The following is an 18,594-nucleotide window of genomic DNA, read 5'->3' as shown; positions in this document are numbered from 1 at the left end:
GAAAGCAAAGCGTACCTAACTTAAGGACCAAACCGTGTATAAATAAGAATCTCCTCAAAAGGTACCTTTTCAGAAATACCTGTTAAGAAGAGCACCTCTTCAGTTATAGGCCCATCAAAATAACTGAAGGTTTAAATGAGGATCTATACATTTAAATCTCATACATTATTAAATAATATTTCTATATCTTATTTTATTAATACTTTATTAGATCAGAAAAATTGACTCCTTATTGATAGCAAACCTATGTATAATTATCCTAATATATGAGTCCATTAAAATTTTAAATAACTAACAGTGCGGATATACTAGGAGAGGTAGGAATCTCGGACAAGGTGGGAGTAGCCCTGGTGAATGATAAGATGCTAGAAGTGAGGCTGAGATGGTTCAGACAGGTGCAGAGGAGAGACACAGATGGCCCAATGCGGAGGTGAGAGAGGTTGGACATGGACGGTTTCAGGAGAGATAAAGGTAGGACGAAGAAATATCGGGGAGAGCTGATTAGACATTACATGATGAAGGTATAGCTTACCGAGGACATGTCGTCAGATAAGAGGCTTTAAAGGACACATATTAGGTTAGAAAGGTAGTCGGTAGTTTTGTGTTGTCCTACTGATTCGCTCATACTTTGATTGTCGTATTAATTTGTGGTAGCTATTGCCCTTTTTTCATACGGCTTTATCATGATTTTATAGTATTTTCCAAGACTTTTTATACTGCTATGAGTTGCTTGTCCTTGTGCCGAGGTTCTACCAGAACCAGTCTCACTACCTTCCAAGGTAGGGGTAAGGCCTGCGTACACTATACCTCCCTAAACCCCACTTTATTGGATCACACTGGGTATGTTGCTGTTGTTGTAATTTTTGTTCCTGATGTGGATTTGTAATAGTTGACGTGCGGAAACGTGCAAGGCCTGTATTTAGTCACTGGTCTTTATACAGTCAAACCTGTCTATAACAACATCGTTGGGTCTAAAATGTTTCGGCTGTTATAGAGAATGACTGTTATACACCTATAACAACATTAACATTTAAATAATATTTTGCTGTTATGGGCAAAAAAGATACATAAAATCTAATTTTTCATTTTTAGTTGTCAAATTCTAAGCTCAATCACACTTTGTATAGTGAAGGAAAATATCTAAATCATGAAAATTATATATTCATATAATAAACTTAGTCATAAATAGTGTACTAAAGGATCAGTTTCTATTGGTCCCTCTCTCTCTCTCTCTCTCTCTCTCTAAGAAGATAACCCAACAATCTTCTTCCCATCCCCCACCCTCACCCCTACCCTCCAACTCCGGCCAGCAACCTCCCGGAGGCTGCTCTAGGTCAGTTGTCTCTCTCCTAGAGTTTGTGATAGCCCTATACCCACCCCTCTTCTTCTCCTATCTTCTTTCTCTTTTTTTTTTTTTGTGTTCTCCGCTCCTTTTTTCCGCCTCTTGGGGGCCGCGAATTCGGGTCCGGCAGATTCGAGTTTTTCGGCGTGAATAGTGACTCCAGCATGAACAGTGAACCCGACGTAAACAGTGAACCAAACATGAGCAGCTTCTGTCTAACTGGAGTTGGTACCTCCGGTTGCCTCTCCCTTTTTTTTTTTTTTTTAAAAAATTCTTTGTCTTTTATCCTTGTAGCTAATTTACATTCTTGCATTACTTATATCGTTCTTGTCGTAGTATCTAGATAATTCCTAACTTGTGTTTTAGTATTAATTCCTGCTTGTTTGAGTAGTTTATATTTGCTTTACTGGCTTTGGTAGACGATGGTAGACAAGGGTCATATTCTCGGACAAGGGTGAGGGCTGGAGGGGCTAGGTGGGTTAAGGGAGTTTCTAGTCTGCGAGTAGGGTCTTGGAATATGGGGACTTTAATGGGGAAGTCCATCTAACTAGTTAAGATTCTTAAAAAGAGGAGGATTAATATAGCTTGTGTCCAGGAGACTAAATGTGTAGGATTTAGGGCTAAAGATGTGGACAAGTATGTTATGGTTCTCAGGTAGGTCGAAGGATAGGAAGGGGGGAGGCATTTTAGTAAATAGTGACTTAAAAGTCTAGGTGGTTCGGGTTAAAATGGTCAATGATAGGATGATGACGATTAAGCTGGTCGTTGGAGGGTTTATTTTGCACATTATTAGTGCTTACTTAGGCGAGGAGGAGAAGAGACGTTTTTGGGAGGATTTAGACGAGATGGTGGGAGGTATACCACCCACTGAGAAGCTATTCATAGAAGGAGATTTCAATGGACACATCGGGTCAATTTCGGGGGGATATGACGATGTGCATGGAGGTTGTGGTTTTGGGGATAGGAACGGGGGATGAGTTGCACTGTTGGATTTTACAAAAGCCTTTGGGCTGGTGGTAGCCAATTCGAGTTTCCTGAAAAAGGAGGAGCACTTGGTAACTTTTCTTAGTTCGGTGGCTAAGACGCAGATAGACTTTTTACTTCTTAGGAAGGACGATAAAGGTCTCTGTAATGACTGTAAAGTGATTCCGAGTGAGAGCCTAACGACCCAGCATAAGCTCTTGGTGATGGATTTAGAGATCAAGATGAGGAAAAGAAAGAGGGTCGTAGATGACAGGCCTAGGATCAAATGGGGGAATTTGACCATGACGGGTGCCCTGGAGATGAGGGAGAAGTGGAGGGCTATTGAAGTTTGGGAGAGTAGTGGGGAGGCGACCGACATGTGGGATAGGAAGGCTAGTTACATTCGGGAAGCAGCTAGAGAGGTGCTGGGGGTCTCGAAGGGTAGCCGTGGTCGGCATCGAGGGGACTGGTGGTGAAATGGAGAAGTTCAAGAGAAGGTGTAAGCAAAGAAAGTGGCATATGCGAAGCTGGTAGACAGTAAGGATGATGAGGAGAATCGGATAAATAGGGAATTGTATAAGATGGCGAGAAAGAAGGCAAAGTTAGCAGTTACGGCGGCAAAAACAGCAGCTTTTGAACACCTGTATCTAGAACTAGAGGACAAAGGCGGGGATAAAAAGTTGTTCCGACTAGCCAAGGCCATAGAGAGGAGGGCGCATGACTTAGATCAGGTAGAGTGCATCAAGGACAAGGATGGCAGGGTACTGTGGAGGACGCTCTCATTAGATGGAGATGGCAGTCATATTTCCACAAACTCTTGAATGCTGAAGGGGACAGAGACATTGTATTGAGAGATTTGGAGTACTCCGAGAGGTGTCGTGATTTTGGATATTGTAGGAGTATAAAGGTTGAGGAATTTAAGAGTGTTGTTAGTAGGATGAGTAGGGAAGAGCGACTGGGCCCGACAAGATTCCTTGGGAATTTTGGAAGACTGCAGGCAGGACAGGTTTGGAGTGATTGACTCGATTATTTAATGTCATCTTTAAGACGGCTAAGATGCCCGAAGAATGGCGATGCAGTACAATGATTCCATTGTACAAGAACAAGGGCGACATTCAAAGTTGCAACAACTACAGAGGGATCGAGCTGCTAAGCCATACTATGAAAGTGTGGGAAAGGGTGGTGGAGAAGAGTATAAGGAGAGACGTGTCTATTTCAGAGAACCAGTTCAGATTCATATCGGGGCACTCAACTACAGAAGCTATTCATCTTGTATGGAGACTGGCGGAGCAGTTTAGGGAGAGGAAGAGGGACTTATGCATGGTATTCATCGACCTAGAAAAGACATACGACAAAGTGCCGAGAGTGGTTATATGGAGATGCTTGGTGGCTAGAGGTATACCTATGGCGTACATTAGGGTGATCAAGGACATGTGTGATGGGGCCAAGACTAGGGTAAGGACTATGGGGGAAGACTCGGAGCACTTTCCAGATGTGATGGGGTTGCACCAGGGATCAGCTCTTAGCCTATTTTTATTTTCCTTGGTGATGGATGGATTGATGCAAAAAATTCAAGGTGAGGTGCCATGGTGTATGTTATTTGCGGATGACATAGTCCTGATTGACGAGACTCGTAACAGAGTTAATGTTAAGCTGAAGGTTTGGAGACAAACTCTGGAGTCTACAGGGTTCAAGTTGAGTCGGACCAAGACAGAGTACTTGGAGTGCAAGTTTAGTGATATAGTACATGAGGCTGACGTGGAAGTGACGCTTAGCACCCAGGTCATACAGAAGAAAGATAGTTTTAAGTATCTTGGCTCTATTATACAAGAAAATGAGGAGATTGATGATGACGTCACACATCGTATTGGTGCAGGGTGGACGAAATGGAGGCTTGCCTCCGGAGTGTTGTACGACAAGAAGGTGCCACCAAAACCTAAAGACAAGTTCTACAAAGTGGTGGTTAGACCAACTATGTTGTATGGGGTGGAGTGTTGGCCAGTCAAGAAATCTCATGTTCAGAATATGAAAGTGGCGGAAATGAAATTGCTGAGATGGATGTGTGGGCCCACTAGGAGCAATAGGATTTGAAATGAAGTTATTCGAGACAAGGTAGGAGTATCCTCAGTAGAGGACAAGATGCGGGAAGCGAGGCTGAGATGGTTTGGGCATGTAATGTGGAGAGACGCAAATGTCCCAGTGTAGAGGTATGAGAGGCTAGCTATGGACTAATTTAGAAGAGGCATAGGTAGGTCGAAGAAGTATTGGGGAGAGGTGATTATACAGGACATGACGCATTTCCAACTTACCGAGGACATGACCTTAGATAGGAGGGTATGGAGGACTCAGATTAGGATAGAAGGTTCGTAGGTGGTCGCGTTTATCCTTTCTTACGAGTAGTTGCATTACTCTATAGTTTCTTGTCCCTTTATTTCTACGAGTATCTATTTTCACAGAATGGTTTATCATGACTTATTCACTTTCGTTATTTTCATTTTCATAAGTGCTTTGAATTGTTTGCCCGTATCTGACCTTTCCTATGCTTTTTCTTGAGCTGAGGGTCTTCCGGAAACAGCCTCCCTACCTAAGGTAAGGGTAAGGTCTGCGTACACTCTACCCTCTCCAGACCCCACATTGTGGGATTCACTGGGTATGCTGTTGTTGTTGTTGTTGTTGTGTACTAAAGGGTCAAATATTTGGTCAAAATGTCTACATTTATTATTAGTAATCATAGATATTCTATTTTTCTAAAAATGATTAATTATTATGTTACTAAAAAAATGAAGATAGTTATTATATGGGGGGATAATTTTAAAAAGAATGTACTGCTGTAAAGTTGGTTGTTGCTGTTATAGGCAAAATGCTATTATAGAGAAGTAAAATATAACATAAAAAATCTGTTCCACAAAAACTTGATTGTTAAACAGAGGGTGTTGTTATATGCGGGTGATGTTATAGAGAGGTTTGACTATATATAAGATAATATATTTTTCTTTAACATCTTCTAAATATGTTTTTCTTTGGCCTCCAACTTCATTACGATGGTAATGGCTATGTGCTACATAAAAGCTCTTAGATTGATTGCACTATAAACTTTTTTAGTTAGGCTGATAGAGTTCTTTTGAACTTGCTATCAATCAGAAACATATACTATAGTTGCGCAAGAATAGGCGAAGAGGATAAGATTATAAATGTGAAATCATAGTTTAAATTAAAAAGTTTAATGGAGAATGTTTGGTCTTCGATACTTGTCGATGTACATGGAAAGTTCACTAATACTTGTCAAAATCAATCAAAGATAATGTTTATATTTGCGTAATAGAATTTTCATGCTATGTTGGTAGAGTTTTTCTAAACTGGCAGTCAAAAATACACACAACCATTGCCACGTGGTTATAAAATTTATTAAATTGATTGCACAATAGAATTTCTTCTACCGTCGATATCGTTTGTTTGAACTGTCAGTGAAAAATGAATACTCTATCCGTCCTAATTTAAATGTCTTAGTTTCACTAGGCACAAAATTTAAAGGAAAAAAGAAGAAGAAACTTTTTAATCTTGTGGTCCAAAATTAATTATGTATGTAATGTACTAAAAAAACCTTTAAATCTGGTGTTTTTAAACTTGTAATGTAGGATGTTTGAACAGTGAACTTCCTAAATATAGAAAGTGACGCTCTTTTTAAGACAGACCAAAAAGGAAAATAAGACACTTAAATTGAAATAGAAGGAGTAGTAACTTTTTGTCCTTCAATTCAAACAAATAGTTTTAGAATATATGCAAATAGATGTTTTTGGTAAAAATTTAGTAAGAATTAATTGGCGCCACATATGCGTGCAAAATACGTACCAAGCTACAAGTCTTTTTTGTGGAATTTCTATTTGCATTTTAGAAAGAAAAAAAAGTCTTTTTTATGAAGAGAATATGAATTTTGAGTTTTTGAATATGATTTACGACTAGCATTTTTAGTTGAGGATGCACAAAATGAGCTTTGATGGAGAAAATTTGTTTCTGATTTGTGTTTATTTATGTGACGGTTTACATGTAACATATTAGTCTAAACTAATTAATGATACATTTCCTTGTCTTTCTCGTTGATGATTCTTTGAGTGTTGTTTTCTTGTAAGGCGTTTACTTATAACTTTACGGATTCGAGGAGTAGAGGCTTCCACCTAGGTTATAACTTGAGATTATGAAGATTTATTGTGGTTCCTTATCTTGTTTGCTCCTTGGTTGTGTAATGCTCATTAAATGATTGTTAGGTTACTTGGTAGGGATCTTGGTGAGGAGGACACATATTGTGGTTCCCTTATCTTGTTTACTCCTTGGTTGTGTAATGCTCATTAAATGATTGCTAGGTTACTTGGTAGGGATCTTGGTGAGCAGGACAAATGTAACATCAATCTCAAGTAGTATCGGAATATGCTTATTTACTGTGGTTGATTTCCTATCATTCTTATCTATCAATTTCCATTTGATACATATGTTTTGCTAATCGTTTTCAGCCTATGATGTTTACCAGTACATGTGTTGTACTGATACTACACTTGCTACACCGTTCTTTGGTGTAGAGATTGTTACAAGTTGATATCCGAGATTCCATTAGCTCCCGAGGATCTACAAGATTTCTGTTATTTCTCATTCCAACAGATGTTGTATCTAGTTTAAGGTTGGATGTCATTTTTAGTTGTGATTTAGTATGCTCTTGTACGAGTCTAGACCCGTTTTTGGGATTGGTGGATTTATGAAAGTATTTTCTTGTTATTTTTCATTCTTTTAAATTCAAGTGTTGAAATGGATAGCTTATTGCTTCTTTAATAGTGCGTATTTCAACGGTTTGGTTTGGGAAGGGTTCGCCTACTAGGTGAGATTTTGTAGGTGCCCGCTCGGTCCACTTGTTGGGTCGTGGCAAGTTGGTATCAGAGCTTTAGGTTACCGATCTCACGAGTACAAGAACAGTGTCTAGTAGAGTCTCATGGAATGGTACATAGATGTCCGTACCCATCTGCGAGAGGCTATAGGGCATTTAGGAAACTTCCTTTCTTTCACTCCTATCATGCTACTTCGTTAAAATTGGTATCTGGCTGTATCCAATTGGTATCTAGTAATAATGTGTTTTTGGAGTGTTGTGTGTTCCTGGTTCGTGTGTAAAGAAAGATTAGACGGGTTTCGAGTGTCGCGTGAGTTCCTAAGGTTAGCAAAATTTTCCTCCGATTTCAGTTGTCTCGCTGGGGCGAGCATGGGTGTAACACCTCAGACCTTTAACTTAAGCTTTGACCATGATTCTAGACTTAGAAAACCGGATAAAGAATGTGGGAATTGGAAATTTCTCTTCAGTCGTCAGATGGGGATTTACCCCCCAGAATATGGATCGTATTTCAGTATACGACCGATATTTCAAATCGTAATTTGGCATCTAAATCACTGTGCATTCTGGAATTTAGCTTGAGGAATTTGTATTGTTAAATACGACTCGTAAATTATGGTCTTATTTGAGGAGGAAAATAAAGAAGTGTTTCTGTTTTTAAATATGTTAAATTACGGTTCAGGTTTACGGACCGTAATTTAGAATACGGACTATATTTCTCAGCCCGCACCAGAAACTATAAATACCTGGTTTCAGTTCTAACATTTATTTTTACAAGTCCCTAGACCCTAAACGACCTGTTCCTCTCCTCAATCACCAAGAACACCAAGCTAAGTCAATTCTAATTATCCCAAGTGAATTCTAACATAAAATTACGAACATTAAGCATGAATTCAATGTTCTTAACTCAGGGTTTTCAAGAAAACCCATTTAAGGGTTCAAGACTTAGGCTTTTGGGCTTCTTCTCAATTTTAGACCAGTAGTTACAAGACTTGGAGCGTATACAGGTATGTGACGCTAACTACCTACGTTAGGGATTGTTTATGATTCTCCCTATGCCTCATTCTTCATACTTGTCAGTAATTGGACTCAGAATACAGTTAAGCCCTAGTTTCATGATATGTTCTAGGGTTGCAATTACAGAATTCATTCATGGTTGTCAATTTGAATATTATGAACTCAGCACGTAATCTTTATAGACTTATGTATTGTTACCACTTGAGTCTCAATCTAGAAATTCAGTATGCTCAGAAATAGTCAATGTTTTCAGTTCAGTCCAGCATTTCTATTTTAGTTCAGTATTGTTCATTGTTGTTATGGTCTCAGTCTTTATTAATTAACCATAATTGAACATATGTGATTTTGCCCAAGGGCATAGTCTTATACATACGCATACTTGGCCGAGGCCATTGACTGACGCACTACTAAGCCGAGGCCAAAGCGTGTATTTATTATTGGGTCGAGGCTCCATATATACAAACACAGATAAAACAGATGATTCAGATACAGACCAGGGAGTATTCATATCTCTACTTCATTTGCTATCACAGTTTATAGTTATCAGTTATCAGTTATCAGTTTCAGTTTTAGTTCCAGTACTTTATTGCTTCAGTTCCTTTACATATCAGTACAATTCAAATGTGCTGATGTCCTTGGGGGCCTACATCGCGATGATATATAGGTTGGCGACTTAGCTGTTTAGGAGTGCACGTATCAGCTATTGGTGAGCCCTATATTCCTTCGGGGCGTTGTCAGCTATCCATTTATTTCAGTTTTTAGACAACTATATTACTTAGTATTCTTAGAGGCTTCATAGACACAGTCCAGACAGTCAGATATTTGTTATGTTAGCCTTGTTGGCAGTTATACTCAGTTGTTCAGTTGTTTTGGATTATCCATGTTGGCTACTTTAAGATATTTTCAGATTGTCTAAGTATTTCCGCATTATGATATTTCAGTCAGACTTCCAGTTAATCAGCATGTGTAGTTTTATTTTATAAATCAGTCATGTTTTGGGATCACATGTTGATTCAGCCAGCCAGTTGGTTCGCTCGGTCACATGTGGTCAGACATCGGGTGCTGTGTTACGTCCAGGCCCAGGTTCGGGGCGTGACAAAGCTTGGTATCAGAGCCTAGGTTCAAATGCCTTAGGGAGTATATGAAGCCGTGTCCAGTGGGGTCACTTTTATATATGTGAGGGCCCACAAATATAAACAGTTGACCACTAAAACATTCAGGATTTGTTGTTCTTTCATACTCTAGTTCATGCAGATAGAGCAATGCTTTTAGCAATTCTTCTAACTCGTGCGAATTACGTATTTCAGAAATGGCTCCGAAAAGAAAGTACAACAAGAGAAATACGACTACTAGCTAGAGGGCTACCATTGATGCAGCGACAAAAGGGGCCACTCGGGCCTAGACAGCCGCCACAGCTAATGCCGCAGCTACGTCTCCCAATGCTTTGGACGGGATGTTAGAGGAGCTATTCAGCTGCTCACTCAAATTTTTGCAAATCAGGCCCAGTGACAGGAAACGGCCCCTAGTTCAGGTGCTACTAGTGGGTTGAATAGTTCTAGGACTCAGGAGTTTATGCGGATGAAGCCGCCGGTGTTCACAGGGTCAAAGAAGGATGAAGACCCGCAAAATTTCATTGATGGACTTCAGAAGGTGTTTCGAGTGATGCATGCTAATGATATAGAGGCAACAGAGCTTGGAGCTTTCCAGCTGTAAGATGTGGCTCATATTTGGTATGAGACATGGGAGCAGTCCTGAGGGGAGGATGCATCTTCTGCTACTTAGGATGAATTTGCAGACGCTTTCATTGAGCACTTTATGCCAATTAAGGTCAGGGAAGCCAAGGCTATTGAGTTTGAGAATCTAAGGCCGAATGAAATGACGATTTAGGATTATTCTCTCAAGTTCGTGTCATTGTCCAGAAATGCTCTTCACATGGTTCCTGACATGAGGGCCATGGTTAGAAGGTTTGTACTTGGGCTTAAGCCCGAATTGCACAGGGATGCCAGCATAGTTGCTCAGAATGACAAGATGACTATTTCTAAGATACTAGCATTTGTGAAAGGTAACGAGACTAGGCTAAAGGAAGAAGAAGCCCTGCAGAAGCAGAAAGATAGGGAATTCGGCAAGAGGGCTAAGTCTACAGAAAATTTCAGTTAGGGAGGAACTCAGGGAGGCAAAAATCGCCAGTTTTTCAAGAATAGGTCTTTAGGACCTGCTCCGTCTACTGTCAGTGTCCCATCTCAGAGGTCCAAGTTTAGCTAGAAAAGCCAGAATTTTAAAGAAGCCACATATCTTACTTGCAGCAAGTGTGGGAGGAGACACCCAGAAGCATACTATTTGGGCACGGGTCGTTGCTTCGGATGCGGTCAGCAGGGCCATTATCTGAAGGATTGCCCATCCACAAGACAAAATTCTGGGGGAAATGTAGCTCAGTCTACCAATTCAGCAGCTCCTCGAAATTCCCAAGCCCAGTAGGGGCGCGGGGCAGCAAAGTCTGGCAATATTGGTGGTGGTCAGAACCGTCTGTATGCACTATCAGGTCATCAGGATAAAGAGACTCATGGAGATGTTATCACAGGTATGCTAACAGTCTTCACCTTTGATGTATTTGCTCTTTGGACCCAGGATCCACTCTATTTTATGTAACCCTTTACATTGCTAACAAATTTGGGAAAGAACTCGAACAATTGCATGAACCCTTCGAAGTATCCGCACTTGTTAGGGAATCAGTTCTAGCTAGATGTATCTATAGGGGTTGTCCAGTGTTAATATACCACCGCAGCACCATAGCAGACTTAATAGAATTAGAGATGGTAGACTTTAACGTAATCATGGGTATGGATTGGTTAGACTCCTGTTATGCCTCAGTGGGTTGTAAAACCAAAACAGTAACCTTTGATTTTCCCGATGAACTTATAGAATGGAAGGGTAATTCAGTAGCACTCAGGGGTAGATTTATTTCCTACCTTAGAGCCAGAAAGATGATTTTCAAGGGGTATATTTACTACTTAGTCCGAGTCAGGGATGCAGATGCCCAGACTCCGACTCTTCAATCAGTACCAGTTATCAGTGAGTTTTTAGAAGTCTTTCCAAATGACCTACCTGGAGTCCTTTCTGATAGGGAAATTGACTTTGGGATTGACCTACTTCTCGACACTAAGCCGATATCTATTCCGCCATATAGAATGGCCCTGATAGAGTTAAAAGAGTTGAAAGTTCAGTTGAAGGATCTTCTTAATAAGGGATTTATAAGGCCAAGTGTCTCACCTTGGGGCGCACAACTCTTATTTATCCGAAAGAAGGATGGATCCTTGCGTATGTGTGTAGACTACAGCCAGTTGAACAAGGTCGCCATTAAGAACAAGTACCCTCTTCCCAGAATCGACGACTTGTTTGATCAACTTCAGGATGCTCAGTGTTATTCCCAGATTTACCTCAGATTAGTCTACCATCAGTTAAAGGTTAAGGAAGTTGATATTTCAAAAATCGCTTTCAAAACCCGCTATGGCCATTTTGAATTTCTTGTCATGTCATTTGGGTTGACGAATGCACCAGCAGCTTTCTTGGATCTTATAAACAGACTCTTCAAGCCTTATCTTGATTTATTCGTCATTGTGTTTATTGATGACATATTGGTTTATTCCCTTAGTGAGGCTGATCATGCAGAGCATCTCAGAATAGTGTTGCAGACACTCTAGGATCGTGAGCTTTATGCGAAATTCTTAAAGTGTGAGTTTTGGCTAAATTCAGTGGCATTCTTAGGCCATGTGATTTCAGGTGAAGGTGTTAAAGTGGACTTTCAGAAAATTGACGCTGTCAAGAACTAGCCCAGACCCACCTCAGCATCAGATATTAGAAGTTTCTTGGGTCTGACAGGTTAGTACATGCGTTTTGTGGAGGGATTTTCCTCTATCTCAGCTCCGTTCGTGAAGTTGACCCAGAAAAAAGTCAAATTCCAACGGTCGAATGCATGTGAACATAGTTTCGAAGAGTTGAAGAAGAGATTGACTTCTACTCCCGTGTTGACGCAACTAGAAGGAACCGAAGGGTTCGTGGTTTATTGTGATGCTTCGGGAGTTGTTCTCGGATGTGTCTTAATACAGCATGGTAGGGTTGTCGCTTATAACTTAAGGCTCATGAAAAGAATTATCCGACTTATGATCTAGAATTGACTGCTGTAGTTTTTGCACTTAAGATATGGCGTCACTACTTGTATGGAGTGCATGCGGATATTTTCACCGATCACAAAGGCCTGCAGTATATTTTCAAGCAATGAGTGTTGAATCTTAGGCATAGAAGATGGCTCGAATTGCTAAAGAACTATGACGTGGATATTCTCTATCATCCAGGAAAGGAGAATGTTGTAGCCGATGCTCTCAGTCGGCGTTCCATGGGAAGTTTAGCTCATCTTGATGCAGATAAGAAAATTATGACTAAGGAAATTCACCATTTGGCTAGTCTTAGGGTTCGACTTTTGAACTCTGAGGATGGCGGTGTAGTTGTTTAGAATAAAACCCTTTCCTCCTCAGTCGTTGAAATTAAAGAGAAGCAGTATAAGGATCCCTACTTTTTGCAGCTGAAAGAAGGGATTCACAAGCATAAGACGATGGCTTTTGAACAAGGGAGAGATGATGGTACCTTGAGATATCAAGGCAGATTATGTGTTCCAGATGTAGATAGGCTTAGAAAGCGAATTATGTCAGAAGCTCACCATTCCAGGTATTCCATTCATCCAGGTCCCATAAAAATGTATCCTGATCTTCAGGAGATTTTTTGGTGGAATGATATGAAAAAGGATGTAGCAAATTTTGTAGCTATGTGTCCAAATTGCCAGCAGGTGAAAGCCGAACACTAGAGGCCTGGTGGCTTGGCTCAGCATATTGATATTCCTGTATGGAAATGAAAAATGATCAATATGGACATTGTATCATGTCTACCTCGTTCACCTAGGAAGCATAACTCTATTTGGGTGATCGTTGGCCGGCTTATTAAGTCGACACACGTTTTGCCAGTTAAGAACACAGATTCAGCAGAAGATTACGCCAAGTGGTATGTTAATGAAATTGTTAGATTGCATGGGACCCCAGTGTCTATTATTTCAGATCGTGGTACTCAGTTCACAATGAACTTCTGGAAATCCTTCCAGAAAGGATTGGGTACCTCAGTATAGCTTTTCACCCTTAGATAGATAGCCTGGCAGAGCGCACCATTCAGATCCTTGAGGATATGTTGAGGGCATGTGTCCTTGATTTCAAAGGTAATTGGGATGATCACTTACCTCTTATTTTGAGTTTTCTTACAATAACAGTTACCATGCTAGTCTTGGGATGACACTGTTTGAAGCTCTTTATGGGCAGATGTGTACATCACCGATCGGTTAGTTCGAAGTTGGTGAAGCAGAGTTGTTAGGACCAGATTTGGTCTATCAGGCTATGGAAAAGGTCAAGTTAATTCAAGAGCATTTAAAAATAGCTCAGAGTCGCCAATAGTCTTACACAGATGTGAGACGGAGAGATTTAGAGTTTGAAGTTAATGATTGGGCATTTCTTAAAGTCTCACCTGTGAAGGGTGTTATGAGATTTGGTAAGAAGGGGAAGCTTAGTCCCCGCTATATTGGACCATACAGAATTCTGGGAAAGGTTGGTCAATTGGCTTATGAGCTTGAGTTGCCACAAGACTTGGTTGTCGCACACCCAGTATTCCATATGTCTATGTTGAGAAAGTGTGTGGGAGACCCGTCATTGGTTATCCCGACTGATATCATAGCAGTTAAAGATGGTTTTAACTTTCGAGGAAGTCCCGGTAGCAATCCTTGATCACTAGGTTCGTAAGTTGAGAACTAAGAAGGTAGCATCAGTAGAGGTTTTGTGGAGAAGTCAGAAAGTTGAAGTGGCTACATGGGAAGCCGAATAAGATATGAAGTCTAAATATCCCTATCTCTTTGAAGAATCAGCAGAAATCGGTGAAGGTATTGTACTTTCCCCTCTCATATTTTTCCTTCTATAGTTTCCACATTATCAGTATTCATCCAGTTAGACAGTCAGCTTAGTAGTTACTCAGTTCAATGGATAATTCGGTTCAGCCCCTCTCAGTTCATTTTTCATGTGCTCATGTCAGTTAGTGTGCACATGTCTCAGCAGTCCCTTTTAACTAAAATCCAGCATTCGAGGACGAATGATCCCAAGGGCGAGCATGGGTGTAACACCTCAGACCTTTAACTTAAGCTTTGACCATGATTCTAGACTTAGAAAACCAGATAAAGAATGTGGGAATTGAAAATTTCTCTTCAGTTGTCAGATGGGAATTTAACCCCCAGAATACGGACCTTATTTCAGTATACGGCCCGTATTTCAAATCGTAATTTGGCATCTAAATCATTGTCCATTCTGGAATTTGTCTTGGGGAATTTATATTGTTAAATATGGACCGTATTTTGGAATACGACTCGTAAATTATGGTCTTATTTGAGGAGGAAAATAAAGAAGTGTTTCTATTTTGAAATATGTTAAATTACGGTCCAGGTTTACGAACCGTAATTCAGAATACGAACCATATTTCTCAGCCCGCACCAAAAACTATAAATACCTGGTTTCAGTTCTAACATTTATTTTTACAAGTCCCTAGACCGTAGAACGACCTGTTCCTCTCCTAAATCACCAAGAACACCAAGCTAAGTCAATTTTAATTATCCCAAGTGAATTCTAACTTAAGATTATGAACATTAAGCATTAATTCAATGTTCTTAACTTAGGGTTTTCAAGAAAACCCATTTAAGGGTTCAAGACTTAGGCTTTTGGGGTTCTTCTCAATTTCAGACCAGTAGTTACAAGACTTGGAGCGTATATAGGTATGTGAGGCTAACTACCTACGTTAGGGAATGTTCATAATTCTCCCTACGCCTCATTCTTCATACTTGTCAGTAATTGAACTTAGAATACAGTTTAGCCCAGGTTTCATGATATGTTGTAGAACTGTCATCTACTAGGGTTGCAGTTACAGAATTCGTTCATGGTTGTCAATTTGACTATCATGAACTCAACACGCAATCTTTATAGACTTATGTATTATTATCACATGAGCCTCCGTCTAGAAATTCAGTATGCTCAGAACAGTCAATGTTTTCAGTTTAGTCCAGCATGTCTATTTCAGTTCAATATTGTTCTCAGTTCAGTATTGTTCATTGTTGTTATGGTCTCAGTCTTTATTAATTAACCATAATTGAACATATGTGATTTTTCCCAAGGGTACAGTCTTATGTATACGTATACTTGGCTGAGGCTATTGACTGACGCACTACTAGGCCGATGAAATAACGTGCATTTATTATTGGGCCGAGGCCCCACATATACAAACACAAATAAAACAGATGATTCAGATATAAAGCAGGGAGTATTCATATCTCTACTTCATTTGCTATCACATTTTACAGTTATCAGTTATCAGTTTCAGTTCCAGTACTTTATTCCTTCAGTTACTTTACATACCAGTATAATTCAAATGTGTTGATATCCCTTTTTATTACATGGGGGCCTGCATCGCGACAATATACAGGGTGATAATTCAGCTGTTTAGGAGTACACGTATCAACTATTGGTGAGCCCCAGATTCCTTAGGGTCGTTGTCAGCTATCCAGTTATTTCAGTTTTTAGACAGCTATATTATTCAGCATTCTTAGAGGCTTTATAGACACAGTCCAGACCGTCAAATATTTGTTATGTTAGCCTTGTTGGCAGTTATACTCAATTGTTCAGTTGTTTTGGTTTATCCATGTTGGCTACTTTGAGATATTTTCAAATTGTCTAAGTATTTTCACATTATGATATTTCAGTCAGACTTCCAGTTAATCAGCATGTGTTAGTTTTATTTTATAAATTAGTTATGTTTTGAAATCACAGTGTTGATTCAGCCTGCCAGTTGGTTCGCTAGGTCACATGTAGTCAGGCACCGGGTGTCGTGTAACGTCCAGGTCTAGGTTCGGGGCGTGAGAATGGGTCTGCTTCATCAGTGCCGTATCCGCGAAGGATGGGCTACAGATGGGAAAAGCAATCTTTACGCTAGTGGCCGCTTCTGTGTGAGTTTGTCCGAAGAAGCGAGGTCACGTCGGTGAATTAGTTTCTGCCGATGCGAACTCTAGCAAATTTATTCTTATCCGCAACCACGCAGTTCCTCTCGTAGAAGCGCACCGGCCTCGGCGGATACCTATTCCACGTCAGCTAAAACCACTGGGTAGAAACCAGTAAGGTTCTATCCCAAGTCCAAAACCTGTCCAAAAAAAAAACTTTCAACAAAATTTCTACATTTGAAGTCAAACCCGGCAAGTGCATAACTCTATCATTCACATCCACCAAAAATACCAAACATCCTAACATTGAAATATCCAAACAATCCAAAAAAACAAAATAGCAAACAAGAAATCCAAATTGTTTAAATCATCCAACAAAAACATAAAGCCATAAAGTCTGAAATAAAAGCCCAACAACAGCTAAAAACTATGTGCTGAATAGGCTCATTTCGGCTGCCTCGAGATCAAAGCCTCACCCCCTCCATGTTGCTGCCACCACCATCACTCTCAGCTTAAGTCAGAAAAGAGTACTGCTCATCGTCATCCTTGTCCTCAATCGGAAGCGATGTCTTTGGGTACATCATCTTGAAGAATGCCTTAAAACCCATCCACATCTTAATTAATAATTTTCCTCCAGACTTAATCTTCTTTTTCTCATCATTGAAGTCCTGATGGGCCTTGGCTATAGTGGTATAGGTTGTAGTAAGTATGTTAATCGAAGGCACATATTCTTCTGAGCCTCTAAGTATTTCTCTATCTCTTCCTTGGTAAAGTAGTGTGCAATAATCCCTGAAGTATCGGCCCCGGTAGAACGCACGAAAATCCCGTCTATCAAGTCTCGCATCTGGGAACTCATGGACTTAAAGGGACTCTGCTGCTGAGAAGGTGAAACATCATCCTCGTCATCTCCATCCCATTCGTCATCACTGATATTTAACTTTTTGCTTCGAACCGTGCTACCCCCCCCCCCCCTTCATTTTCAAGGGATGGAGGACAGGATCTGGATCTATCCAGTCATCGCTATGGCGCCTCGAAACCTTTGCCCTCTCATATAAGGCAGTAATCAGTGAGGGAAACATCAAGCTCGAACCAGGCTTGTGCACGTAATCCCTTCACTCCCGAACCACATGATACCTAACATTCACTGGAACATCTTTCAAAATACAAGCAGCCATCAAAGTACGAATGTACGTGCAATCAGTAGTGTTACCCGAGGGACTGATCCTACGAGTGATAATATTCTGCCACCTCTTGGCCTCAGCAGTGAAGTAGGTGTTCTTGATTCCTGTTTTCTTGTGAACCCAAGTAATCTTACTCCTTTTGTCCATGGCGACCAGATTAGAAATCACCAAGGCCCATTACCACAAACGTTTTTCGCCTCCATAACACTCAGGGGTGGTTGGACAAATCATAGGAGACATTCATCACCTCGGCGCCAATCTTTATCATCGTTCCCAGAATTATAATTTCTGGATTCGGATCAGTCAATTTCACCCATGGAAGGTTAGCATAAAACTCCCTCACCCATTCCTCATTTTTCTCACATGGTTCTTCAATGAAACAATGCCATCCAATTTTGTACAGTCACCCATAGAATTTGGGGGCACGCTCCTCCACATTTCACATGTCAATTCCCCTTTCCGGCAAAAGCTTCCTATCCGCCATAGCTGTCATGTAGCGAGTTTCACAGTCAGCGAACATGAAACGGTACGTTTCATACCGAGCGCTACCGCTCCCTCCAATTTTTTCTTAGACCAGAGCGACATTCCCATCCTCATTTTGAGCCATTTCTACCAAAGTCGTACTTGCATTGATAAATCAAGTTAGTTCGGCAATGTAATCGCGTCCGGTCATTAATTAAGTGTCAAATAAGCCTAAGAAACCAGCGAAAATAGCCCCAGCCAAACCAGTTAAAGCTATTGGTTTCGTAAAATTTGTGTAATTTTCATCTCGGCGGAAAGCCGCTGAAGCGAGGCCACTTCTGCGAATATATGTCTACATAGGCAGATGGTGTAATCACTGCATGCATTGCATCTAAATAAATAAGGATGCAGAGTTGAGTCTTCGTTCCCAATTGAGCCTCCGCTTCCTGCTAAAATTTCTAACCCATGTTCTGTTCACATCAACGCAAGGTTGGCACTGAAGCGGAGTCGCGCCTGCAGAACTTATTCCGCAAAAGTGGACTCTTCTTCAACCTCGAACAAATCCAGAAAAATCCCCCTAGATTTCTCTTAATTATGGACCCAAAATCTGTGTATTACCCTTTGATCATCTAATATTCAAGCGTGCATCGCCATTAGACTTTCGTAAAACATGATTTCCAGCACCAAACAACCCAAAATT

The sequence above is a fragment of the Lycium barbarum genome, chromosome 9 (genome assembly GCF_019175385.1).
Source record: "Lycium barbarum isolate Lr01 chromosome 9, ASM1917538v2, whole genome shotgun sequence".
Lineage (NCBI taxonomy): Eukaryota > Viridiplantae > Streptophyta > Magnoliopsida > Solanales > Solanaceae > Lycium > Lycium barbarum.
Note: the sequence above shows the minus strand (reverse complement) of the source record.